The sequence below is a fragment of the Lepisosteus platostomus genome, chromosome 22, assembly GCF_059453375.1.
Source record: "Lepisosteus platostomus isolate fLepPlt1 chromosome 22, fLepPlt1.hap1, whole genome shotgun sequence".
NCBI lineage: Eukaryota > Metazoa > Chordata > Actinopteri > Semionotiformes > Lepisosteidae > Lepisosteus > Lepisosteus platostomus.
This window is the reverse complement of record NC_142632.1, coordinates 415,302-442,321: the sequence shown is the minus strand read 5'-3', so window position 1 is coordinate 442,321 and position 27,020 is coordinate 415,302. Positions and strand designations below refer to the sequence as shown.

General features: G+C 42.8%; 8 non-coding genes across 8 annotated transcripts; 2 read left to right on the top strand and 6 right to left on the bottom strand.

Moving 5' to 3' along the window:
* Positions 1 to 6,995: 6,995 nt before the first annotated feature.
* Positions 6,996 to 7,068, bottom strand: trnar-ucu (transfer RNA arginine (anticodon UCU)). Its single transcript has one exon. It is a non-coding gene; the product is annotated as a tRNA-Arg (tRNA).
* A 2,453-nt stretch (positions 7,069 to 9,521) lies between these two features.
* Positions 9,522 to 9,594, bottom strand: trnar-acg (transfer RNA arginine (anticodon ACG)). Its single transcript has one exon. It is a non-coding gene; the product is annotated as a tRNA-Arg (tRNA).
* Positions 9,595 to 10,755: 1,161 nt separating this feature from the next.
* On the bottom strand, positions 10,756 to 10,829 carry trnat-ggu (transfer RNA threonine (anticodon GGU)). The gene has a single exon. It is a non-coding gene; the product is annotated as a tRNA-Thr (tRNA).
* Positions 10,830 to 11,208: 379 nt separating this feature from the next.
* On the top strand, positions 11,209 to 11,290 carry trnat-ggu (transfer RNA threonine (anticodon GGU)). The gene has a single exon. It is a non-coding gene; the product is annotated as a tRNA-Thr (tRNA).
* Positions 11,291 to 12,710: 1,420 nt separating this feature from the next.
* LOC148642428 (U4 spliceosomal RNA) lies at positions 12,711 to 12,852 on the top strand. Its single transcript, XR_015929392.1, has one exon. It is a non-coding gene; the product is annotated as a U4 spliceosomal RNA (small nuclear RNA).
* A 5,442-nt stretch (positions 12,853 to 18,294) lies between these two features.
* trnag-gcc (transfer RNA glycine (anticodon GCC)) lies at positions 18,295 to 18,365 on the bottom strand. The gene has a single exon. It is a non-coding gene; the product is annotated as a tRNA-Gly (tRNA).
* Positions 18,366 to 19,932: 1,567 nt separating this feature from the next.
* trnai-aau (transfer RNA isoleucine (anticodon AAU)) lies at positions 19,933 to 20,006 on the bottom strand. The gene has a single exon. It is a non-coding gene; the product is annotated as a tRNA-Ile (tRNA).
* A 4,251-nt stretch (positions 20,007 to 24,257) lies between these two features.
* trnas-gcu (transfer RNA serine (anticodon GCU)) lies at positions 24,258 to 24,339 on the bottom strand. The gene has a single exon. It is a non-coding gene; the product is annotated as a tRNA-Ser (tRNA).
* Between the last annotated feature and the right edge of the window lie 2,681 nt (positions 24,340 to 27,020).

Here is a 27,020-nt window from a genome sequence, read left to right as displayed (position 1 = left end):
AAATCAAGTTAAAAATATCTCAAGACCGATTCTGGTCATAATGAAACCATGTTTCGTGTATGTTTTCTTTAAAGTACCGAGACCAGCCATATACTGTATGTTTATGTTCCAAAATTAATATCGTTTATGGCCTTCACACGTGTTCCAGTATGCTCCTATTCTTTTTATGCTCAGGCACTAAGATTTCCCTTCAGTGGTAAAATTCCATATAAATATTCAATACTTAAACGGGCACAGTTAAGACATTAAATATACATATACATATACATATACAAACTGTATACAGTACAGTTTGCATACGGTAATATGTTTATGTTCCTAAATCAACCTCTTTTATGAGCATGTGAAAGGCATGGTGAATCGATTCTCAAAAATTACTGTACTTTGCATGATTGGAAAAAAATGCGTGATTGCGAAATGCTGTGGTGTTACTTTTACAAAGACGGGCAATGAAAAAAATAATGTGGACCAGGGCAATACTTTGAGTTTACAGCTTGTCCAAGTTCATTTATTATTAATACTATTAGTAATATCTTCATTAAAGACTTTGATGGCTACAGCTCAAACATGAGAAGTTGAGCTTTATTAGCTCCACCTTGCGGAAATTCCGGATACTATTATTTTGCTAGCGGTATTTACCGGTAACTCGCGGTATTTACCGGTAACTTGTGGTAGACTGCGTACAGCGTACGCCCGCGCATTTTGAATGGCTGCATCTGTAGCAATCATATTGTAGCAGACACTCAATTGCCTGTTTCACAAATGATCATATTTTACTAGAGATTCTGTTTGGGATACGGATGTGCATTCTGACAGCAATCTCTTACAAAAAATGATTTTACCTTATCGCGGCTTTGCCCTTCTTGCCTCTTTGGACAATATCTCCATCTTGTGGTCGTTGTTGGTAATGTCTTCTTATAGATAGATACTTTATTGATCCCGTGAGGGAAATTGCAGTGCAACAGCAGCTTAACACACACAACACAGCCACAGTGTAACAATTATATAATAATAGTACAATACTGTATATATACTGTATATATATATGAAACAGAAATAGAAACAGAAACAGGAATCGCTTACTACCTGGAGAATCTCTGTAGGAATATCTAGCATTTATCAATGGAAATAAAAGCTGCTTTAATACAGTGCATGTTCAAACTCAAACCCTCAGCTGCTGTTCTTGTTTGTTTTGGGACAAATTGCAACTGAGCATCGCATGAGCCGTTACGTACCCTTATCTGTTAGGGAATTTCAAGGGAGGAGTTAGGTCAGAATGGGTAGGCTGCAAAACAACAAGTAAAGATTTATTCCGAGATGAAACGTTGTGGCGGTTTTCTTATCTTTTCAACATGGACTAAACTTTTACGTGTTCCTTATATGCTATATATGTATATATTAGCACCAATGTCGTTCTTAAAAACTAACATGAAATTGTCAGGGACATTCACCTATATACAAAGACGAGACAGACAAAGTAATAATTCTATATTAACGTGGCCTACATATTGACGCAATGATCGAACTAACTGACGTGTTCTGATTCAGATCCCCTGCAGTTCATGCCAATTAGAACAATAGCAATGCTGAGTCCTCCCCACCCTACTGAGCACAAATTCAGCTGCTCTCCAGTTCTGTTCTGCATGTTTTTTCATTGCAATTGAGCTCGGAGCTGGAGATGATCTCCATACAGTTCTGTGTTAACTAGCCCGCACTTGCGTGCTAATTTACGGGTTGTGGCAGATGCTTTTCTATAGTTCATATACATGACGGCAACCTGTTACCGAGGAACCTGAGAGGTTTAAAAGCCTCACGAACCAGGCAGGACTCGAACCTACAATCTTCTGATCCGAAGTCAGACGCGTAATCCATTACCCCACTGGCCCATAGAACATGTGTTTGCATTCCACCACAGAGAGCTCTACACTGCTACCAGTAGTACACTTCCCCATCTAAATTTTCACAGCAAGAAACTTGTGTTTCCTACTATTTTTATCAGGTTTAAAATATCATCTCCTTAAAACAGAAAAAGTGTTGGTGTGTCATGCTGAAATTCTGATTGATTTTGAATTCAAAGAAAAAAGGTTTTCTTCCAAAACACCGTGAAATTGTCACATCTTGCAGACAATAGGTGTATTCCATGTTGAAAAGAGAAGAAAGAAAACCATGGAGCCTTTTACAGGTGTGAGGCTTCTTCAGGTGTGAGAAGACCTCACGGCCGAAACGCTGTGTTTCCGTTCTTCTCTTTTCAGCATGCAATAAACCTATTACTTGTTCCTTTGCAGCCGAGGCATGCTGACGTAGCTACCCAGCTGAACATCTTGCAGACTCTACAGTACTTCTCTCCTGTAGAAGTAAAGCAGGGCTTGCTGGGTGAGCTTTTGCTCCGGTAAATTAGGTCACGTGTCATGTTAAATCACTTCTTCTAAACACAACATTTGCTGGTGCTAGCTTTCCCCATGAAAAGAGACATTTCCCTTACAGTACATGACATATCGTTTTTATTCTATCAATAAGTATAGAAATAAAACAAAAGAAAAAATGTTGTCGCCAAAGAATGCACAGCTCTGTCGCCTTGGGGAGGTGTCAAGGGCATTGAGCTCCTTGGACATGAGAAGTGCCCGATAAATGCCATTTCTCATCATTTCTCTTGGCGTCAGTTCTGCTATTAAATGGGACGGAGGCAACGGGCTCAGAGAGCAGATTAAGTGCACACCGAACGCAGATGTGTCCAAGTGTCTGTAAAAGCACGGTGCTCTGCTGGCGCTGTTCCCTAGTGGCTTAAAGTGCCTGCCTAGTAAGCAGGCGATCCTGGGTCTGAATACCAGCGGTGCCTCTCTCCGTGTCTTGTTGTGCCGCATATCTCATTTCAGACAAACATGTACAGCTTGGTTCAGTTTAATGCAAGAATTCATTTCCTTTCTGGAATAACTTGTTTTTGAAGAAATCCATACAGCTTGTGAAAGATGAAATCCATTTCTTGGTTGTCAGTGGAAAAAGATTGCCGGCTGCAAGAAGTGCAAGTGATTGTTTTCTTTGACCATAAACCTGCAAATGTAGGGCGCACAAAAGACTGTCAGACTCTGTGGTGCTGAAAAGTTGGTGGTTCAAGCCCCTCCAGTATGCGTGTCTCAGTTTTTCCAATGTAAACATCATCACCATTGCTAAAGAAGATGGCGCAGAAGGCTCCACAGCTGAAACGTTGTGCTTCTTTTCTTCTCTTTTCAGCATGGAGTAAACCTTTGCTTTATCCTTTGCAGCCTAAGCATGCTGACGCAGCTACCTTTCTCTTAACACGCCTCAATCATTATTCACCAAAACGATCAGCAGAATAAGTCGCCTTTGTGGTGATGTCACTCCTCTGCTTCACAAATGTCCTTAGTGACGGGCCATTTCTTTCTGCCATTTTTCCGGAGCGGTTATTGATTGCTCCATCATTTCCCTCTTACTTTCCATCACTAGATTGAAAAAAAAAACAGAAACAGGCTGACAGGACGACAATCAAATTGCAAAAACTCATCAAAGCACTCGATAGAGTATTTGAATCCACAAGTAGCTACGAGCAACTTTGTCCTGGCTTGCATGAAAGTCGGAAAATGTCAAAAAGAAAAAGATGGTGGCTTTTTCATATTCGTTCTTTTATTTTTAGTTCGTTGCTTCTTCTGTCCATTGTCCTCCTGCCTGGCTCTTAACCTGTGACTGTTTGAACGCACACAGTAGACTTTCATGCAGGGGATTTGTCCTGAGCCTCTGTGAAAGACCCACCCACCCCCATAAATAACTGCTCTAGAAACACATGAATGCAAAACTAAACCACAGCTTAAAGAGGAGCTTGTCATGACCGCCAGGCAGTTAAGACCAACTCTTAAGCAATCTAAACAGCACCAGCAGCGGGTGATTATTAACAAACGCCGCCGCATGAGTTAACCCACCTGCACACACTCCACCGTGCGGTACGCAGTGCTATTTTTACCATCTTTACCTGCTTCCCGCTGGTATTGAGTCTACTCCTTGAGAGCTCTACCTGGCGTTTTTTCCATTACCTCGTTTATTCTGGATATTGGACTCCCCTTCTGCCTTTTCGACTTTGGACCTCGCCTCTCACCTCGGACTGTTTGCCACCAGTGTTCTCCCTGGATTACGACTTACCTTACGCCTCTTGACCAAGAAACAAAGCAAAGCAGAGCAAAACAAAATGAACAAACGAAAACCCTCACGTCCCGCACTTGCATATAACGCCGTTACGTGCCCAAGCGGTATTTTACGTCATCCTAGCACTGCACCCCGGGGCGTACGGTATATGGGAACGAGCACACGGCATGAATCGTCTCGAATCACTCCCTACAGCTGTAAGGCACCTTGAAGCATGCACCCCCAACATTCTTCTTTGCGCATCTGTGAAAGGTAAACTCTTGAGCAAACTCTGAACCAGCTCTAAGGAAACTAATCCGATTAGACGTTACTTTGACTCATCTTTTAAGGGACCCTTGTTAATTGGAGAAATCAATGATTTCGAATGAATTCTGTATGCGTTAAAAGACAGCTATACACAGAAAACATGCAGGACACTTCTCATGATGTTTCCCGAGCCGAAACACAGTGCGTTTTTCCAAGCCATCTGACAAAGCCCGCCCACTGAAAACTGCAGCAAATCGTGTAAAGACGTTCAACTTTGTAACTACTGCACGCACAGGAAGCAGAATAAATTCCTCTTTTCAAACTGTCAAAGGTTTGCTTTGCGAACACTGCAGGGCATCGCACAATCTCTTTTGAACGGGGACAAACGATTTCTTATGGGGCACAGTAAGTACAGACGTTTAAAAAGCTCCACTCATGCCGACGATGCAGCATGAAGAAGCGCAACCTAACGTTTGCATTCCTAGCAAATTCCTTTTATTTTTTGATAAATAAAGACAGTCTTGTTTAACAAACAACACACACAACATTTTACATTGTCAATTCAATTCAAATCAATGTATTTCTATATAGCGCCTTTCACAACAAGGTTGTCCCAAGGCACTTAACAATGCAAGTTGTTAAGAGCCTTGTGTCTAATATGCCGCCTAGGTAACGTGCTGTCTCTTTGAGGCAAATGTTTAAATCCTCTGAGTTAAGTGCTGAAGTTATAGTAGTCCTATCAGTATTGTTGCCTCCGATCAACAGATCCTCAGTTTTCTCAGAGTTGAGTAACAAAAAGTTTTCACACATCCAAGTATTTCCTTCCTTAATGCATTTAACTAAACTGATAATAGAAGAGTTGTCGTTTGGTGTAAACAAAATGTTTATTTGAGTGTCATCAGCATATGAATGAAAGTTCATATTATTTTTTCATATTATCCTACCTATCAGCAGCATGTAGAGAGAGAGAGCAATATTGGTCCCAGCACTGATCTTCTGGTACCCCAAATTGAACTGGTGACATTGATGAAGCAGTACAATTATTAGATATTTGAACATAATGAAAACGATGAGTAAAATGTGAAGTAAACCACTGAAGGACGGTTCCAGATAAGCCAACCTCAAACTCAAGCCTGTGTAACAAAACAGAGAGGTCAACCGTGTCAAAGGCAGCTCTAAGATCTAAAAGCACAAGCACTGTTGCATTCCCCGCATCAGTAGCTAAGAGAATATCATTTACGACTCTTGTTAATGCAGTTTCAGAAACCAGACTGAAATTTCTCAAGTATATTATTTGAATCCAGATACGATTGACGTTGGGCAACAACTATTCTCCCAAGACTTTTAGATTGAAATGGGACCTTTGAGACAGGCCTGTAGTTGTTAAGAACTTGTGGATCCAAATTTGACTTCTTAAGGAGCGGTCTAACAACCGCTACCTTAAATTGATCAGGTACAACGCCTGACGCAAGCGATGCATTCATCATACTAATTATAGGTCCTGCCAGTCCTTCGAGGGAATCTTTGACTAGCTGAGTGGGGATGGGATCTAGCGAACAGGTGGTTGACTTTGTCTTACGTCTGTGTCCATGAATCCACCATAAGAAGAAATCTGAACAGGAGTGGTGATCATGCGAGGTCACCATGGAGGAAACCACTGCTCTCCCCCCAAAAAAAAACACCACTGCCCCTCTCAAGTTTGTTAAAGACCACATGGATGTTCCACAGCAACTCCTGGAACAATGTTCTGTGGACAGACGTGACAAAAGTTGAACTTGTTGGTAAATGTGCACAGCGTTATGTTTTGAGATAACAAAACACTGCATACCAACTCCAAAACCTCATCCCACCTGGGAAGCATGGCGGAGGCTGTACGGCTTGCAATCATCGAGGGACCGATGAATTCCAAGATGTATCAGGAAATTCTACAGCAGAATGTCAGGGTGTCTGCCTGTGATCTAAAACTTGAAAGACGCTGGGTCATGCAGCATTACAAAAACAAAGGATTACATCAACAACAGAGTGGCTGAAACAGAAGAAATTCCGTATTTTGGGATGGCCAAGTAAGAGTCCTGACCCCAATCCCATTGAAGTGCTGTGGCGTGATCTGAAGCAGGTCGTTCAGCGCAAGACATCCCAAAAATATACATGAACTGAAACAGTTTTGCATAGAGGAATAGGCCAAAATACCTCCTAACCGCTGCTCAGGTCTGACCAGCCGCTACAGAAAGTGGGGGTTGAGGTTTTTGTCATAAAGGAGGTTCCACTAGCTCCTTAATATAAGGGTTCACGTACTTTTTCCATCAATGACCTTGATTGTTTAAACCATTTGGTCAATAAAGAAACAGCAATGTCAAATGTTGGGCGTGTGTTGTTTGTGAAATCAGACTCTCTTTATTAATTATTATGACTTAGATAAAGATAAGATCACATGTTAGGAGCCATTCATGCAGAAATCCACATCATTCCGAAGGGCTGTTTACAAAAGTTTTTCTCCCAACTGTATGTGAGAGAAAAGCAGAGACGCTCACTGAGTAAGGTGGGGTTGCAGCTTTGCAAATCACAAGGACATTTGTACGCTCAAAATGGGACAGGAGCACCCCAGATGGGACTCGAACCCACAATCCCTGGCTTAGAAGGCCAGTGCCTTATCCATTAGGCCACTGGGACACACTGGGTTGGGTCGATCACGCTGATGAAGAGCCAGTTTTTTTTTTTCCTTTGCTTTTTCAAAGGGATCCCCAAAATTAGGAAAGTTAGGCAGCAGAAGGTTTACTGTGACCTGAGAAGGACCGGCATCCAATCACGGTGGTGCACACACACACGCTCTCACTCATCTGAGCTACACGGCTACCAAGATGATCTCAGGTGCGCCGAGCTGGTACGGAACATATTGAACTGATTGACGGCGAATTGTTTCTCAGACAGGCTTTTCACCTCTGAGCTCCCTGACTGACAGTAATCCGCTAGGTAGTGAAACAGTCAGCTGCTTCTAAGCCTTAAACAGCTGCATCTCGGCGCTTCCACAGAGAGATGATTTGAAAGCCAAACATCGCCCATTGGGAACACCTTACTATCACTAGTTTAAGAGACTCTTAAGGTCTTGCAGAGGTGCCTGTCTAATAGCATGCGCTTTGCAAGCTATAGGTGTTTGGACTAAGGCAGAATGCCTGTTAACAAAATGTTTTTCTAAAGGGGCCTCGCACTCTTTTCCAAGCAATGGTCACCATCCCCACCGAGTGTCACAATGTAGTCATGTCATAGGACATCACCTGTTAGTCTCCATTTGTCTGCCACCAACACTTTAGGTTACGGGGTCACAACCGCACCCCGGAGACCAGAGGAGCCGTTGGCGTTCTGGCGGCGCAGATTGGGCTGAAGGTGGGGCGCTTGAATCTCGCTGTTGGAGGCCGTCTGAAACTGACCCAAGCCTTTCCCTTGAATTAAATGTAAATAAGAAATGAACCCCAGATGCACATGGAATCAATCACGTGTTTCCTTTGAGCCGTTTCAGAGACTGCTCCAGAGTTTACCTTGCACAGATGCGCAAAGATTAATGATGGGGGTGCACGCTTCCAGGCGTCTTACTACTGTAGGGAGTGATTGAGACAATTCGTAGCTTGTGCTCATTTCCCTCTATTCCCCGTGTTACAGTGGTAGGATGACGTAAATTCCTGCTTCGACACGTAACGCGACTATAATCAAGTGCAGGAGCTGAGGGCTTTAGTTTTGTTTCGTTTTCCATGGCGTTCGTAAGCGCGCAAATCAAAGGCAATTCCTGCGTCTAACACGAATGTAAATGCTTTTGAAAGTGCAGTGTGGTGCAGCTTGTAAAATCCTTGTCCACATTTTTGGTTTGTTGATGTTTTTTTCTGTCTGCCAAAGTTGCGTTTTGACATCCGGACTGGGGGACTTTATCATTTGAACGTGAAGCCAGCCTTAAACCCTCTGAGGCGTGTCTGTCTGCCGGCACGAATCTTGTGAAAGGTATTTTTTTTTTAACGGAGAGCAACTTTAAAAAGGTTTCCGCAGCCACCTCGCAGTCCGTGTTTGATTATAGGAGGAATACGGCGGCGGCGAATTCGCATTTGTCGTGCTCGAGTGGTTAAGGCGATGGGCTCGAAATGCGTTGGGGCTTCCCCGCGCAGGTTCGAAACCTGCCGACTCCGGCGTCTGCCGCACGTCGCCTTGTGCCTGCACGGCAGAGGCGAAGTGCCGCTTCTCCTTTCCTGGTACTATAACAACGCGAAATCGCTTGGACCCGCTGCCATTGAAATCAATTCTTCAGATAACCACACATTTTGCGTTCGCACCTCTGGTGCTCTACTTATACCTTTGAAAACCTAATGAATAAAGCTGAAAGAACCGACACGATATGTAGGTGCTGGTAAAGCACGCAGTAAAGAACTGTTAACAGCAAGGGTTTCAGTGGGTTAACTGAGGAGAAGGCGTGATCGCTAATTGTTGACTTTTTATTTGGTGTTAGAAACACTCTTACTGTGCATGACGTGCAACAAATGTAGCCACAGAAATTGCATCACGCTTTCATGTATGCTATTGCAGACACCAACGTTGCCTAGATAGAAAACCGAAATAGCCGTGGGTTTGCTTGCTGGTCTGAAGGATCTCTCTTCGAATCTCTATCATTTGTCAATGGAAGTAAAAGGCGCTGCAATCTCATACGTTCAGAATCAAACCCGCAGCTGTTGTTCGACTTTATTTCTTGACTAATTACAACTGAGTGTCGCATGAGCAGTTACATAAACTTGTCTGGTATATTTGAACACAAATGCCGTTCTTCAATTAAAACTAACAGAACATTGTCAGGGACATTCAGTTCTATACAAACAAGAGACAGACAAGAGAATATTTCTACCGTTCATGTGGACTACGTGTTGACTTACTGATCGGAATAATTGAAAGGTTCGGGCTCATAGCCGATGCAGTGCGTGCTAATTAGAACAGCAACGCTGAGCTCTCAGCACCGTACTGAGCCCAGGTGTTTTTCTAAAGCTGTCAGGTGCAGTTCATTTACATGAAGGAAATCTCTTACCGGGTACGATTACAATGCAGTAAGTAGCACAGACTACTTAGGGAGTAGCCAGATGCGTTTAAAAACGACCCGAGCCAGGCAGGAGTCGAACCTGCAATCTCCTGATCCGTAGTCAGACGCGTTATCCATTGCGCCACTGGCCCCGGTGTGACACTGCAGGACTGTAACCCAGTGAGATCAGCACTGCAACTAGTAAAATATTACCCCCGGTCCATTCTTTACCAAAAGTGAGAAAGACCTGTTTTCTACATTTTGTCTGTTTTAAAACCATATCTCAAACCAAACCAAGAGTCTGTCTTTTGCACTGATATTCTGATTCATTTCGATTTCAAAGAAAAAAAAAACATTATCTTCCAAAGCATCATAAAATTGTCCCTTCTTCCAGACTACTTCTCTCTTGTAGTAGTACAGCAGACCTTTCCAGGTGAGCAGATCACAGAGTCCGAAATATGCTTCCTCCATCAAGAAAAGTACCTGAACATGACTCTGTCTTCATAAAAGCGCCCCTGTAATAAAGAAATTAAATCCGAAATCAAGAGGGCAGTTGCCTACTGAAGTTCAAGAAGTCATCAATTTTAACCTAGCAACACATTAAAGGCTGCATCTATACAAGTACGATTCTAGAAATGCTCACCAGATTACGTTTTAAGAAGGAACTGCGCCTCAGGTTCCGCCGAGATCTTAACTTGGATGGCAGGATTCAGAGTCCGGAGTGCGGACTGATGGCGCACGGAGGGTCCACATACTGTGGATCCCTCAGTTTTCTTCCGCGTGTTTAAACCGCCAGCGTGTGACTCCCCTGTCCCCGTGACCTCATTGCTCTGCTCTCGCCTCTGTGCAGCTGAGCCCGACTCATGGTAAAGTGGAAAAAAGTATGCCCTCAACGTGGGATTTACTCTGGATCGAGGATAGATGTCACTTTTTTATCATTGAACAGGATGTATGTGATGTGGCGACTAGTTTCAATTTTGTATCCTCTTTAAAAGATTAAGGACTGGGGTGAGCGTGATTTACCACCCTTTCAGCTAAGAACCCGACATGCGGACCGTTTAAGCTGCATAGACTCGGTTGTTTAACTCATCTCCGTTAGCAGGGTTAAGGTTAAAGAAAAAAAACATTGCTGACTTCTTTTTTTTTTTGCCAGCCGCCAGCGCTGATTAGCAAGGTTTGTATTTCATGTTTTGCAAGTTGCATCCATTTTAAGAAAAACAAGTCGCGTTAAAGACAGGAAATGAATACTTGCAAGTCTAGCCGTAGGCGGTTGTCTGTAAGGACCAGTTCTGTTTGAGAAAACAGAACAAAGAAGGCACCGCTGGGATTTGAACCCAGGATCTCCTATTTACCAGGCAGGCGCTTTAACCAACTAAGCCCCGGCGCCCCAGGAGCATTATCCTTTTGCAGCCACTTGGACACACCACTCAGACACATCTGCATTCGGTGTGTGCTCCGCCTGCTCGCTGAGCAAGTTGCCACCTTTACATACAATAGCAATATCAACACCAAGAGAAAGGGTGACAAATGGCTTTTATCTGGAACTTTTGATGTCCAAGGAGCTCAATTTGCTTTCTGTGTACAACAGGGCCACTGAACTCCACACTGGCCACTGAACCACAGCAGTGGCTTGCTGGCTTGACATCTCCTAAGGAAAATGTTGAAATTGCATGTGGAACAGGAAAATGACCCTCGAGTACGAGGGAAAAAAAAGAAAAAGATCATCTGGAGCGCGCCAACCCATGTCCGGACAGCCCAGTTTCATTGACAAGGTGGCTGAGTGGTTAAGGCGATGGACTGGTAATCCATTGTGCTCTGCAGACATGGGTTTGAATCCCATTCTCATCGCTCTCCATGTCTTACACGTGGGACGTTGGCCCTCCTGTTGTTTGCTCTGGTGCTAGAGCTGTACATTTTCTAGCGGTGGCTGAACATGGTATAGTGGGCCAACGTCGGTATCGAGCAGTGACAGTAACAGTACTTACTGCGCCCCATAAGAAATCGTTTGTCCCTGTTCAAAAGAGATTGTGCGATGTCCTGCAGCGTTCGGAAAGCAAACCTTTGACAGTTTGAAAAGAGGAATTTATTCTGCTTCCCGTGCCTGCAGTAGTTACAAAGTTGAACGTCTTTACACGATCTGCTGCAGTTTTCAGTGGGTGGGCTTTGTCAAATGGCTTGAAAAAATGCACTGTGTTTCGGCTCGGGAAACATCATTCATGAGCAGTGTCCTGCATGTTTTCTGTGTATAGCTGTCTTTTAACGCATACAGAATTCATTCGAAATCATTGATTTCTCCAATTAACAATGGTCCCTTTTTGAACCTGCGAGAAGCATTCTTTCCATGTAACAGATTTACTCCGGGGAAAGGCAGCATGACATTGAGAGTAGCTCAAGCTTTCAGCACCCGTATCGGACTGCATGTATGCAGACACCGCTCAGAATCCCCTGTAAGATTCTCCTTCAATTCCGTTTTGCAGTGCTTTAGCTCTTTCAAAAGGCTTCGCTTTGCTAGTCACAGTCCAAGGCTCATGACAGCATTTGAAACCAATCCCCACTGCGTTGGCCAGGAAATGAACCATGGAAAGCAGCTATGGTCACCACTATACCACCAACGCATGCCCACAGGTGCCCTGCAGGACACCACCAGAGAATGCTCACGATTTTGGAAGCTGTCTCCGGGACGTGCTGATTCCACACATCCTGAATAAATCATGATATTGTTAGTTGCTGTAGCTAGACGTTCAAATGAGTTTCATGGCCAGATGGACTGTTTCCTCCAGCGGTATAGTATTGCAGTGAGACAGCACAATGCCTGCAAGACTATGTCACGCTAAACGCCACAGATTGTGTTTGTCCGTTCGTGTCAGTCGTCCCGCAGCCACGGGAAGTGGGACACAAACATGCTGCAATGGTTTCAAGACGTTAGGATTTGTTTGTGCAACATCCAAGAAGAGTACTTGTGGCTTGAATGTGAACTGTACGTGCCCGCCCCCTTTCCTCTGTAGTGCATGAGTTCCTCCCGGCATGCCCTTCGTCATTGTTCTGTCATCTTGTATTTAAAGGGTTGTATTTCTGCTGCTGAAAATAAGCAACGGTTTTCTCACAACGCCCTTTGTTCCCAACGGAGCCCTTGTCTGTCATGAAATTCTTCAAAACCTCAAGCTAGAAGAAGAAGAAGACGACAAATATGAAGCGTTATAGCAACGACATGCCATGAGACGATCGATAACGATTTCCATAGGATCCCCGCGGTTGCCTGGCAACCGTCAGCTTTGCGCAGTGGCAGTATCGTAGCCTGTGAGGTTTAGCCGAGGCGCGATTATTGCTAGTTGAAAACTTTTCCCAATACCCCGCTTCCGCCGGTTTGCAATACAATCGGCGAAAGCAATTTTTGACAGTCTCGTCAGAGACTGAGCAAGGTGTTTAAAGACAGATTTTGTCATGGTAACATCATGGTAGAAAGAAACAAGCTTGTTACGTCTCAACAGAAACGCTCTTTAGCTCTTTCAGCGTTATGCAGAGAACAGCGTCTGTCGAGATCACTTTTGAGTCAGCGCGAAACGCCGTGTGCTGTCAGTTTGATTTCATATTGCTCGTAGCGGCGCCCGGCTTTTGTCTGTCAAACGTTAGGTTGCGCTTCTTCATGCTGCATCGTCGGCATGAGTGGAGCTTTTTAAACGTCTGTACTTACTGCGCCCCATAATAAATCGTTTGTCCCCATTCAAAAGAGATTGTGCGATGTCCTGCAGCGTTCGCAAAGCAAACCTTTGACAGTTTGAAAAGAGGAATTTATTCTGCTTCCTGTGCGTGCAGTAGTTACAAAGTTGAACGTCTTTACACGATCTGCTGCAGTTTTCAGTGGGTGGGCTTTGTCAAATGGCTTGGAAAAACGCACTGTGTTTCGGCTCGGGAAACATCATGAGCAGTGTCCTGCATGTTTTCTGTGTATAGCTGTCTTTTAACGCATACAGAATTCATTCGAAATCATTGATTTCTCCAATTAACAAGGGTCCCTTTTTGAACCTGCCAGAAGCATTTTTTCAATGTAACAGATTTACTCCGGGGAAGGGCAGCATGACATTGAGAGTAGCTCAAGCTTTCAGCACCTTTATCTGACTGCATGTATGCAGACACTGCTCAGAATCCCCTGTAAGATTCTCCTTCAATTCCGTTTTGCAGTGCTTTAGCTCTTTCAAAAGGCTTCGCTTTGCTCGTCACAATCCAAGGCTCATGACAGCATTTGAAAACATTCGCAACTGCGTTGGCCGGGAATCGAACCTGGGTTAACTGCTTTGAAGGCAGCTATGCGCAACACTGGCTCGCTCCAGAATAAATCTCACGTCGAGGGCATATTTTTTTCCATTTTACCGTGAGTCGGGCTCAGCTGCACAGAGGAGAGAGCAGAGCAATGAGGTCACGGGGACAGGGGAGTCACACGCTGGCGGTTTGAATATGCGGAAGATCACTGAGGGATCCACAGTATATGGACCCTCCGTGCGCCATCAGTCCGCACTCCGGACTCTGAATCCTGCCATCCGAGTTAAGATCTCGGCGGAACCTGAGGCGCAGTTCCTTCTTAAAACGTCATCTGGTGAGCATTTCTAGAATCGTACTTGTATAGATGCAGCCTTTAATGTGTTGCTAGGTTAAAATTGATGACTTCTTGTATTTCAGTAGGCATCTGCCCTCTTGATTTCGGATTTAATTTCTTTATTACAGGGGCGCTTTTATGAAGACAGAGTCATGTTCAGGTACTTTGCTTGATGGAGGAAGCTCATTTCGGACTCTGCGATCTGCTCACCTGGAAAGGTCTGCTATACTACTACAAGAGAGAAGTAGAGTCTGGAAGAAGGGACAATTTTATGATGCTTTGGAAGATAATGTTTTTTTTTCTTATACTGAAAATGAAAGGTAGTTGTTTCTATATGGACTCAGTCTTTGGAATTTGTATATATATATATTTCAGTGATCCCTCAGCCATTCCTTCTGTATTGTAATTCAATTTCTCTTTTAAAATTCCTTCCCCACTTCTAGGACCTGCAGTTGCTGAACTCCACAATGGCTTCTATTGGAAAGTCTGTGACTGAGACCAAGTAAGTGTTCACTTTTTTATGAAACCATTATTTATTTAGGAGCAATGAGCAATTCTTTTATAAATGCAATAAAATCATTATGCTCAAACTATGAGAGAGAAAATTAAGGATAATTTAAGAAATCAGTCTTAGCTTGTTTCTATACACAGATGGTATTATTTATTTTCAAAGGAAACCCACGAGGATTCCCCTGGTGTGCAAGATGTACCTGAATACTCTTGATCAGCTTCCTGCTCACTTGAAGAGGGCGTGTATGAAGCACGCCACGGCAGAAGAGATCAGGATGGCCTCTCAACAGGCGAGGGAGGACATGATGAATCACCTGAAAAACGGGGTCTTCGTGGATTACCACAGAATAGAGATCGTGTCTGGTGAGGCAAACAGGATAGTGGTTGTAAGACTGCTAGAGTCCTTGGGCCTTTTTGTACATGGGAAGCCTGAAGACACATTGGCAAGGTGAGATATTTTTAATCTGTAAGGCTTCTGTAGTTTCTTTTTGAAATCATTGTTACAACATATTATGTAAAAGCATGTTGAAAAGAATCTACCTGCATTCCAGCGGCCCTGAGCAAGAGGCCGCTGTCCAGGAGGAAGAGATGCCAGAGGCTGCTCTAGAAACTGAAACAGAAGCGGATAAGGAAGGGGAAGATGTGAGCTCTGAAGAACTCTATCAGCAGTAAGACTTTTTATTTTTCAGATGTATCTATTTTTTACTAAAATTCTAATTTGTCTTATAGGTATAAAATGTTTAAACCGGTGTTTTATATCCTTACAAGCCCTGAGTAGTTAAAAAGTATCAGCAGGCCGGAAGAGAGTGGCCCAAGCTGTACTCTATAGAAAGCACTCCCTGGATGCTCCTCTCCTGATTGGATTCAAACAGTACCTTACCAAGGATCTGGGAGTGGCAAATTATTCTCAGGAGGTATTTATTTTTTAAAGGCATTTAAAATTAAGTAATGGTATCTTCATTGTAAATGTTTTTATTTCTTAGCTTAAAATTCACCCATGTGAAATGATGTCAGCCATAAACATCATGACTCTATATTTCCTACCTGAATCTATTCTACTTAAATTATTACATTATACACAATTTGAGTTCATTTTAAAAAGTAAAAGGTAATGAAAGGAATGCATTTTCATAAGAAAGATAATACCGATATGCATGTGATAATCTTCCTTATATCATGTAGTGCATCATTTGGACACTTTGTGGGCTTCAAATACAAAGAAAATCATGTTCTATGGTACAAGATAAATACAAAACTTAAGCTTTTATTTTAATTAGATTTCTTTATAAAGCATAAGCAATCATTTATTACATCGCTTCTTGAATTAAATCTTTTAACAAGAGGTAAGACTTCTGTTACATTTAAACCCATGTTTAGCTGTGTTTTTTAGATTTAACTGAACCAATTTCTGTGTGTGATAATGTCCTTGAATTCTGACAACATCACACTAAATTACATGATATAAAACAGCTAATGTTTCTAGAGATAAAGTTTCTGAGATGCTTCTAATTACTTTTTATTACCAGGGACAGTTTAATTCACCTTGTACAGTACTGTAAGACCAAGATGCTTTTTTTAAAAGTTATTTAACATTTTATAGAACTTTGTCTACTATGGCAACATGATGTGCTTGGTGAAACTTGGAAAAATACTGCTTGGCCACTTATCTTAAGATAAAGATAGGATAAAAGTTTATCTTTTGCACCTACCTGACCCCCAGGGAAGGCCAATGCTTTCTAAGTTGATGGTTCCCTACAGTAGACTGTACTTTAATTTCAAAGGTAATGTATATTGACCCAAATCAGTTTTGGAATCCAATCTACTGACGAGATGGAGCACATCCTTTTTTCAGGATTTTAGCATCATACGTTTGGTATATTTAGTCCCTAATGCTGAAAGAAATGATCATAGAACATTTGGACACTTTGTGGGCTTGAAATACAAAGCAAATCATGTTCTATGGTACAAGATAAATACAAAACTTAAGCTTTTATTTTAATTAGATTTGTTTATAAAGCATAAGCAATCATTTATTACATTAATATATGTGAAAATAACATTTTAGCATCATACGTTTAGTATATTTAGTCCCTAATGCTGAAAGAAATGATCATAGAACATGACATCTAACCTTACCTGCGGTGTTTTTAATCCCTATTGCTCAATGCACAGTGAAAGCATTCCATACATGTGTCTGACAATGAGGAATGGGCCCCTGAGACAGTCATTTGCCTGTTTCACAAATGATCGTATTTTACTAGAGGTTCTGTTTGGGATTCAGATGTGCATTCGGACAGCAATCCCTTTCAAGAAATGATACGTTCTGGATGAGGTCAAAGGTGCTGGAACACTGTATCTAGGATGTGTTTGCAGAGACTGTGTGTCTCCTGCTTCAACGCAGTGATAAACAGATGTGCTCCTTTAATTTATTGGTACATGCCCAGGGCAGTAAGCAGTCTGAGGATTTATTTCCAGATGGCATAGAGCAGTGAAGCAGTGAAGTAGTGCAAAACACTGGATCATTATATTATTAGAATCTATTCTACTTAAATTATTACATTATACTCAATTTGAGTTCATTTTAAAAAGTAAAAGGTAATGAAAGGAATGCATTTTCATAAGAAAGATAATACCGATATGCATGTGATAATCTTCCTTATATCATGTAGTGCCTCATTTGGACACTTTGTGGGCTTGAAATACAAAGAAAATCATGTTCTATGGTACAAGATAAATACAAAACTTAAGCTTTTATTTTAATTAGATTTGTTTCTAAAGCATAAGCAATCATTTATTACATTAATATATGTGAAAATAACATTTTAGCATCATATGTTTAGTATATTTAGTCCCTAATGCCGAAAGAAATGATCATTTGTTTAACATGCACGGGTCTGTCTCAAAGGATGCAGTACTCCTGAAGGGCCTCAAACCCTACATTTCGGATGCCTAGCTGTATCCCTCACATGTGGCACCTCAGAATGACTTCTAACCTTACCTGTGGTGTATTCAGTCCCTATTGCTCAATGCACGGTGTACATACTGCATACATGTGTCTTGAGAATGAGGAATGGGCCCCTGAGACAGTCATTTGCCTGTTTCATAAACAGGGACCTGGACCTAGACCTGGCCCGTACAGGGCTCAAACCCGCGACCTTGGCGTTATTAGCACCACGCTCTAACCAACTGAGCTAACCGGCCTCATGACAGTGCTCCTCTCTGTGCTGCAAAAAATCAAACTCAGGGAATTTCTTTTGTCCTCCTTTGAATAGAAAGCCGTGTAATCAGTGTACGGGCTTTCTCGTGCAGTTTCATGGTTCTTGTAACCCAAATCCTACACTGGCCTGAAGTGCCCCCCCATTTCACAGCATTTTTCAGCTGATTTAAAATGTACCTAAAGGAGAAGCATTATTGAAGACCATCAATTACCAAGAGCTTTTGTCAAAGGTTTTGGTGGTCATTTTGAATGACCACAGAGCGCTGTGACCTCGGTTTTATCCAAAAAGACAGCGCCCTTTTACAACACAGCATCTCCGTCACTATACTGGGGCATTGGGACCCGCACAGACCTCAGGGTGAGCGCCCCCCCGCCGGCACCATTAACACCGCTTCCAGCTGGAAGCTTTGTTTTTCCCTGTAGCTCACCCTCATCTGGATTCTGACCTGGCTCACACCTGCTTAGCTTCAGTGGGTTTTCAGTTGCGAGTTGCAAGGGGATGCAAGTGATGGAGCTGCTCGCTGCAAAAGCCACTGCATTGGCCGGGAATCGAACCCGAGCCTCCCGCGTGGCAGGCGAGAATTCTACCACTGAACCACCAATGCTCAGTGCCTGTCCCTTCAAAAAAGACGCTTTTTTGGTGCTCTGTGCAAAACGCGTCGACATCTGCTTCCAGCTGCAAAATGCCATTTGCGGACGCTGAAGAACTTATTTCCAAGGCAGCGGGTACAAGCGATTGGGCGTTTTAAAACCACCAGGAACAGCAAAGAGGCACGCTTCTTTGCTTGTGCCGAAACACACCGACTGAAGGCGGACAACGTAGTCGGCAAGATTGGAACCTGTGCGGGGAGACCCCAATGGATTTCTAGTCCATCGCCTTAACCACTCAGCCACGACTACAGCAAGCCCCACCGCCGCTGCGTTCTTGCTACAATCTTACCTGGATCGCGAGGCGCCAGCGGAAGCCTATTTCAAAGTCGTTCTCCGTTTCAAAAAAACATTTCCAAAATACAAGCCTTGCAGACAGACACGCCTCAGAGGACTTAAGGGTGGCTTCATGTCGGAATGATAAAGTCTCCCCGTCCGGACATGAAAATGCCACTTTGTTACACACAAAAAAAGAATCAACAACAGAGAAATGCCCACAAGCATTTGAAAAGCCGCACCACGTCGCACTTGAAATAGCTCTTACATTAGTGGTAGACACAGGAATCGCCTTTTTATTTACGCTCTTACCAACGCGATGGAAAGCAAAACAAAGCAAAGCAGAGCAAAACAAAACGAACAAACGAAAACCCTCACGTCCCGCACTTGCATATAACGCCGTTACGTGCCCAAGCGGTATTGTACGTCATCCTAGCACTGCACCCCGGGGCGTAAGGTATATGGGAACGAGCACACGCCACGAATCGTCTCGAATCACTCCCTACAGCTGTAAGGCGCCTTGAAGCCTGCACCCCCAACATTCTTCTTTGCGCATCTGTGAAAGGTAAACTCTTGAGCAAACTCTGAACCAGCTCTAAGGAAACTAATCCGATTAGACGTTACTTTGACTCATCTTTTTACTCTCAGTGCTGGATTGCTCAAACTCCTGCTAGGGTTAGGGTTAGCATTCACACGCTACTTAGACACTTTGTTTACGCTCAGTGCTGGATTTTGGGAACTTCAGGACGAGTGGGAATTTTCTCCTATCTGTCAATTCTGTTTTGTTTTGGAGACTCTTGGCTGCCTATATTGTACAGTGCAGCGTGAAGGAAACATTTTCCAAAACTGTGTCAGCTCAAAAGTTGTAAGAAAACCTCTCCAGCTGCTTTACCTCTCTTCATTTTTGTCATTTAATGTGACAATCGATGTATAACTGGAGCCTCACATATGCAAATGGTGAGGCTCCAGTTCGACACCACTTTACAGTATATGACAAAAGCATGGCAGACTGTGCCGGACCAGCTGGTAACTTCCGCTTATTTTGACCATATTAAACATTGGAAATCTTCCCACTTGCATTTGTGACACTTGATTTTGGCTCCACCTAAGACACTCTTAAATCTTCAAACACTTTTCTCTTCTCCCGCAACACTCTTGTCTGTCGGCACTGTGTGGCAGCGTTGCAGGACAACCCATCTCACCACGGAAAGGAACCTAACAGCTTTGGTAAGAGAGGAGAAAAGGACATGGCCCGTACGGGGCTCGAACCCGCGACCTTGGCGTTATTAGCACCACGCTCTAACCAACTGAGCTAACCGGCCTAATGACAGTGCCCCTCTCTGTGCTGCAAAAAATCGAACTCAGGGAATTTCTTTTGTCCTCCTTTGAATAGAAAGCCGTGTAATTCAGTGTACGGGCTTTCTCATGCAGTTTCATGGTTTCACAGCATTATTCAGCTGATTTTAAATGTACCTAAAGGAGAAACATTATTGAAGACCATCAATTACCAAGAGCTTTTGTCAAAGGTTTTGGTGGTCATTTTTAATGACCACAGAGCACTATGACCTCGGTTTTACATCTCATCCAAAAGACAGCGCCCTTTTACAACAGAGCTTCTCCGTCACTATATTGGGAGATTGGGACCCGCACAGACCTCAGGGTGAGCGCCTCCCCGCTGGCCCCATTAACACCACTTCCAGCTGGAAGCTTTGTTTTTCCCTGTAGCTCACCCTCATCCAGGTACTGACCTGGCTCACACCTGCTTAGCTTCAGTGGGTTTTCAGTTGCGAGTTGCAAAAGTTGGGATGCAAGTGATGGAGCCGTTCGCTGCAAAAGCCACTGGCCAGGAATCGAAACCAAGCCTCCTGCGTGGCAGGCGAGAGTTCTAACAATGAACCACCAATGCTCAATGCCTGTACCTTCAAAAAAGACGCTTTTTTGGTGCTGTGTGCAAAAAGCGTCGACATCTACTTCCAGCTGCAAAATGCCATCCGCGGACGCTGTGAATTTATTTATTTAGACACCGCTCAGAATCCCCTGTAAGATTCTCCTTCAATTCCGTTTTGCAGTGCTTTAGCTCTTTCAAAAGGCTTCGCTTTGCTAGTCACAATCCAAGGCTTGTGACAGCATTTGAAAACACTTGCCACTGCGTTGGCCGGGAATCAAATCCGGGTCAACTGCTTGGAAGGTAGCTATGCTCACCACTATACCACCAACACATGCCCGGGGGAGCCCTCCAGGACACCACCAGAGAATGCTCACGATTTCAGAAGCTGTCTCCGGGACGTGCTGATTCCACACATCCTGAATAAATCATGTTATTGTTAGTTGCTGTAGCTAGACGTTCAAATGAGTTTCATGGCCAGATGGACTGTTTCCTCAAGTGGTATAGTATTGCAGTAAGACAGCACGATGCCTGCAAGACTATGTCACGCTAAACGCCACAGATTGTGTTTGTCCGTTCGTGTCAGTCGTCCTGCAGCCACGGGAAGTGGGACACAAACATGCTGCAATGCTTTCAAGACATTAGGATTTGTTTGTGCAACATCCGAGAAGAGTACTTGTGGCTTGAATGTGACTGAGCAAGGTGTTTAAAGACAGAGACTGAAAACTGTTAAAGGATGAGTCAAAGTAACGTCTAATCGGATTAGTTTCCTTAGAGCTGGTTCAGAGTTTGCTCAAGAGTTTACCTTTCACAGATGCGCAAAGAAGAATGTTGGGGGTGCACGCTTCAAGGCGCCTTACAGCTGTAGGGAGTGATTTCAGACGATTCGTGGCGTGTGCTCATTCCCATATACCGTACGCCCCGGGGTGCAGTGCTAGGATGACGTACAATACCGCTTGGGCACGTAACGGCGTTATATGCAAGTGCGGGACGTGAGGGTTTTGCGTTTGTTCGTTTTGTTTTGCTCTGCTTTGCTTTGTTTTGCTTTCCATCGCGTTGGTAAGAGCGTAAATAAAAAGGCGATTCCTGTGTCGACCACTAATGTAAGAGCTATTTCAAGTGCGCCGTGGTGCGGCTTTTCAAATGCTTAACAGGATGATTTTGCATGCACGCGTGCTTTCATGCAGTCGTGTGTGCAACCATGTCTGCTTACGTGCAAACGGGCGTGGTTTCATGTATGCAAAAAACTTTCCTGGGCTCTTCTGAAGCACATAAAATTATTTGGAGATATACATTTGTCTTATTTTCCTCTTAGGCTCTAGAATTGATAACTTTTTTTTCATTTTTGGCATTTTTCATCATTTTCCAGAAAGTGGTTGCAAGCCCAATATCATGCGAAGAAACTTCAGGATTCGGGGATCAGTCAATGGATTTTCTTCAAAGTTGGATTTTTGCACTCTGTGGACCAAGAGATGTTGTTCTATAATGTTTTTTTTTTTCAAATTTAAAAATATCATTTTTTCATGGAGCTTTGAATGGGATGGATTCACCCTCCTTTAGCCAGGACAGAGCTCCAGGAGCCTGGGTAGGATTCTAGCTTTCTCCCCTTGCAGGCACCTGGCACAGAAGACAATATTTTTTTCCTTAAAATCTTTTTTTTTGTGTTCCTTGTTGTTCCAAACTTAATTTTAATCACTTTTAATTAGAGATTTTATCAAAAATAGTGCAATAAATGACTAATTTCACAAAAATTAATGTAATATAAAACGGATGTTTTCAACTTTATTGTAGTGTTTTAGAAACTAATATGTCTTCAAAAATGGTTGTTTTTCACTCCTATGAATGAAAACTGTTGTTATATGATGTTTTTTTTTTCAAATTTTAAATGATCATTTTTTCATGGAGCTTTGAAGGGGATGGATTCACCCTCCTTTAGCCAGGACAGAGCTCCAGGAGCCTGGGTAGGATTCTAGCTTTCTCCCCTTGCAGGCACCTGGCACAGAAGACATCATTTTTTTCCTTAAAATCTTTTTTTTTGTGTTCCTTGTTGCTCCAAACTTAATTCTATTCACTTTTAATTAGAGATTATATTAAAAATAGTGCAAGAAATGACTAATTTCACTAAAAATACTAAAAGTAATATAAAACTGATGTTTTTAACTTTATTGTAGTGTTTTAGAAACTAAAATGTCTTCAAAAATGGTTATTTTTCACTCCTAGGAATGAAAGCTGTTGTTATATGATGTTTATTTTCAAATTTTGAAAAAGCAAAGAATTCTAGCTTTCTCCCCTTGCAGGCATCGGACACAGAGAACCTCATGGTTTTCCTAAAAATCATTTTTTATGTTCCCTGGTGTTCCAAACTTAGTTTTAATCAATTTTAATTTGTTATGTTACAAACAGGGTAATAAAGTCTTAATTGGACTATAACTAATGTCATATTGTCTGCTACAAAACTGATATTTTCAGCTCTATTGTAGAGATTCTAGAATCAACTAATAAAGAATTGAAATAAAAAAAGGGCATAAGAAGACATTACCAACAACGACCACATGATGGAGATATTGTCTAGACATTACCAACAACGACCACAAGATGGAGATATTGTCTAGACATTACCAACAACGACCACAAGATGGAGATATTTTCCAAAGAGGCAAGAGGGGCAAAGCTGCGATAAGGTAAAATCATTTTTTGAAAGAGATTGTTGTCAGAATGCACATCCGTATCCCAAACAGAATCTCTAGTAAAATATGATCATTTGTGAAACAGGCAAATGAGTGTCAGCTACAATATGATTGCTACATATCTGCATTTGTTGGTATTTAAGGAGTAAGAGTGCAGGTTTAAACCTGCGATCCAGTGTGTTGAAGAATTTCACAACACTACCTCTAGCACATATGGAAATAAATCCTCATAATGATTATTGCCCTGGGCATGTACCAAAAAATCAGTGAGCATATATATATATATCACTGGGTTGAAGCTAGAAACACAGAATAACTGCAAACACATCCTAAATACAGTGTTCCAGCACCTTTGACCTCATCCAGAACGTATCATTTCTTGAAAGGGATTGCTGTCCGAATGCACATCTGAATCCCAAACAGAATCTCTAGTAAAATACGATCATTTGTGAAACAGGCAAATGACTGTCTCAGGGGCCCATTTCTCATTGTCAGACACATGTATGCAATGCTTTCACTGTGCATTGAGCAATAGGGATCAAAAACACCGCAGGTAAGGTTAGAAGTCATGTTCTATGATCATTTCTTTCAGCATTAGGGACTAAATATACTAAACGTATGATGCTAAAATGTTATTTTTACATATATTAATGTAATAAATGATTGCTTATGCTTTATAAACAAATCTAATTATAATAAAAGCTTAAGTTTTGTATTTATCTTGTACCATAGAACATGATTTTCTTTGTATTTCAAGCCCACAAAGTGTCCAAATGATGCACCTTTGACCTCATCCAGAACGTATCATTTCTTGAAAGGGATTGCTGTCCGAATGCACATCTGAATCCCAAACAGAATCTCTAGTAAAATACGATCATTTGTGAAACAGGCAAATGACTGTCTCAGGGGCCCATTTCTCATTGTCAGACACATGTATGCAATGCTTTCACTGTGCATTGAGCAATAGGGATCAAAAACAGAATGGAAACAGACATGGAAACCAACGAGGATGGGATTTGAACCCATGCGTGCAAAGCACAATGGATTAGCAATCCATCGCCTTAACCACTCGGCCACCTCGTTAACAAAACTGGGCTGTCCCAACTGGGTTGGCGCGCTCCAGATGATCTTTTTCTTTTTTTTCCCTCGTACTCGAGGGTCATTTTCCTGTTCCACATGCGATTTCAACATTTTCCTTGGGAGATGTCAAGCCAGCAAGCCACTGCTGTGGTTCAGTGGCCAGCGTGGAGTTCAGTGGCCCTGTTGTACACAGAAAGCACATTGAGCTCCTTGGACATGAAAAGTTCCAGATAAAAGCCATTTGTCATCCTTTCTCTTGGTGTCGATGTTGCTATTGTATGTAAAGGTGGCAACTTGCTCAGCGAGCAGGCAGAGCACACACCGAATGCAGATGTGTCTGAGTGGTGTGTCCAAGTGGCTGCAAAAGGACAGCACTCCCGGGGCGCTGTGGCTTAGTTGGTTAAAGCGCCTGTCTAGTAAACAGGAGGCCCTGGGTCTGAATCCCAGTGGATAACCGCCTACGGCTAGACTTAATTAAATGCAAGTATTCATTTCCTGTCTTTAACACGACTTGTTTTTCTTAAAATGGATGCAACTTGCAAAACATGAAATACAAACCTTGCTAATCAGCGCTAGCAGCTGGCAAAAAAAAAGAAGTCAGCAATGTTTTTTTTCTTTAACCTTAACCCTGCTAATGGAGAAGAGTTAAACGACCGAGTCTATGCAGCTTAAACGGTGCGCACGTCGGGATCTTAGCTGAAAGGGTGGTAAATCACGCTCACCCCAGTCCTTAATCTTTTAAAGAGGATACAAAATTGAACCTAGTCGCCACATCACATACATCCTGTTCAATGATAAAAAGGTAACATCTATCCTCGCTCCAGAGTAAATCTCACGTTGAGGGCATATTTTTTTTCACTTTACCGTGAATCGGGCTCGGCTGCACAGAGGAGAGAGCAGAGCAATGAGGTCATGGGGACAGGGGAGTCACACGCTGGCTGTTTGAACACGCGGAAGATCACTGAGGGATCCACAGTATATGGACCCTCCGTGCGCAATCAGTCCGCACTCCGGACTCTGAATCCTGCCATCCGAGTTAAGATCTCGGCAGAACCTGAAGCGCAGTTCCTTCTTAAAACGTAATCTGGTGAGCATTTCTAGAATCGTACTTGTATAGATGCAGCCTTTAATGTGTTGCTAGGTTAAAATTGATGACTTCTTGTATTTCAGTAGGCAACTGCCCTCTTGATTTCAGATTGAATTTCTTTATTACAGGGGCGCTTTTATGATGACAGAGTCATGTTCAGGTACTTTGCTTGATGGAGGAAGCTCATTTCGGACTCTGTGATCTGCTCACCTGGAAAGGTCTGCTGTACTACTACAAGAGAGAAGTAGAGTCTGGAAGAAGGGACAATTTTATGATGCTTTGGAAGGTAGTTTTTTTTTTCTTTGAAATCGAAATGAATCAGAATATCAGAGCAAAAGACAAACTCTTGGTTTGGTTTAAAGAGATATGGTTTTAAAACAGACAAAATGTAGAAAACAGGTGTTTCTCACTTCTGGAAAAGAATGGACCGGGGTATTTTACTAGTTGCAGTGCTGAGCTCACCGGGTTGCAGTCCTGCAGTGTTGCACCAGGGTCAGTGGTGCAATGAATAACACGTTTGACTACGGATCAGGAGATTGTAGGTTCGACTTCTGCCTGGCTCGGGTCGTTTTTAAACGCATCGGGCTACTCCCTAAGTAGCCTGTGCTACTTACTGTATTGTAATCGTACCCAGTAAGAGATTTCCTTCATGTAAATGAACTGCACTTGACAGCTTTAGAAAAACACCTGGGCTCAGTACGGTGCTGAGAGCTAATCGTTGCTGTTGTTCTAATTAGCACGCACTGCATCGGCTATGAACCCCGAACTTTTCAATTATTCCGATCAGTAAGTCAACACGTAGTCCACATGAAAGGTAGAAATATTCTCTTGTCTGTCTCTTGTTTGTATAGAACTGAATGTCCCTGACAATGTACTGTTAGTTTTAATTGAAGAACGGCATTTGTGTTCAAATATACCAGACAAGTTTACGTAACTGCTCATGCGACACTCAGTTGTAATTAGTCAAGAAATAAAGTCGAACAACAGCTGCGGGTTTGATTCTGAACGTATGAGATTGCAGCGTCTTTTACTTCCATTGACAAATGATAGAGATTCGAAGAGAGATCCTTCAGACCATCAAGCAAACCCACGGCTATTTCGGTTTTCTATCTAGGCAACGTTGGTGTCTGCAATAGCATACATGAAAGCGTGATGCAATTTCTGTGGCTACATTTGTTGCACGTCATGCACAGTAAGAGTGTTTCTAACACCAAATAAAAAGTCAACAATTAGCGATCACGCCTTCTCAGTTAACCCACTGAAACCCTTGCTGTTAACAGTTCTTTAATGCGTGCTTTACGAGCACCTACATATCGTGTCGGTTCTTTCAGCTTTATTCATTAGGTTTTCAAAGGCATAAGTAGAGCACCAGAGGTGCGAACGCAGAACGTATGGTAATCTGAAGAATTGCTTTCCATGGCAGCGGGTCCAAGCGATTTAACGTTTTTATAGTACCGGGAAAGGAGAAGCGGCACTTTGCCTTTGCCGCGCAGGCACAAGGCGACGTGCGGCAGACGCAGGAGTCGGCAAGTTCCGAACCTGCGCGGGGAGTCCCTAACGCATTTCGAATCCGTCGCCTTAACCACTCGGCCATGAC